Consider the following 357-nt stretch of genomic DNA (forward strand, 5'->3'; position numbering starts at 1 on the left):
CCCGCCCCTTGGCAAAGGGGGTTGCTCTGGGCCCTAGCGGGGCTGTGGGCGCGCCGAGGGGGAGCGCACCTAATCCTCCTGGCCTCTCACTTTTGTCCTTAGATCAAAAAAGAGGCGAGCCGCGCTCCCTTTCTTGATTTCTTTCATAAACAAACAACAAGAAAGTTGCCCCCCAGCCCTGCCATGCATGGATGAGAAAAGAACTGTTAAAAGACAAAATCTGCAGGCTTTGACCGTTCTCTTTAGAACTATTGTCACCCGCCTTTGTTCAAGTCTAAAGGGCTCGGAAATACCCTTTAGAATCTCTTGAAATCTCCAACCATAGCCACCCTTAACTGATTAAGCTTCGTTGTACTC

This window comes from Suricata suricatta, chromosome 1 (assembly GCF_006229205.1).
Source record: "Suricata suricatta isolate VVHF042 chromosome 1, meerkat_22Aug2017_6uvM2_HiC, whole genome shotgun sequence".
Lineage (NCBI taxonomy): Eukaryota > Metazoa > Chordata > Mammalia > Carnivora > Herpestidae > Suricata > Suricata suricatta.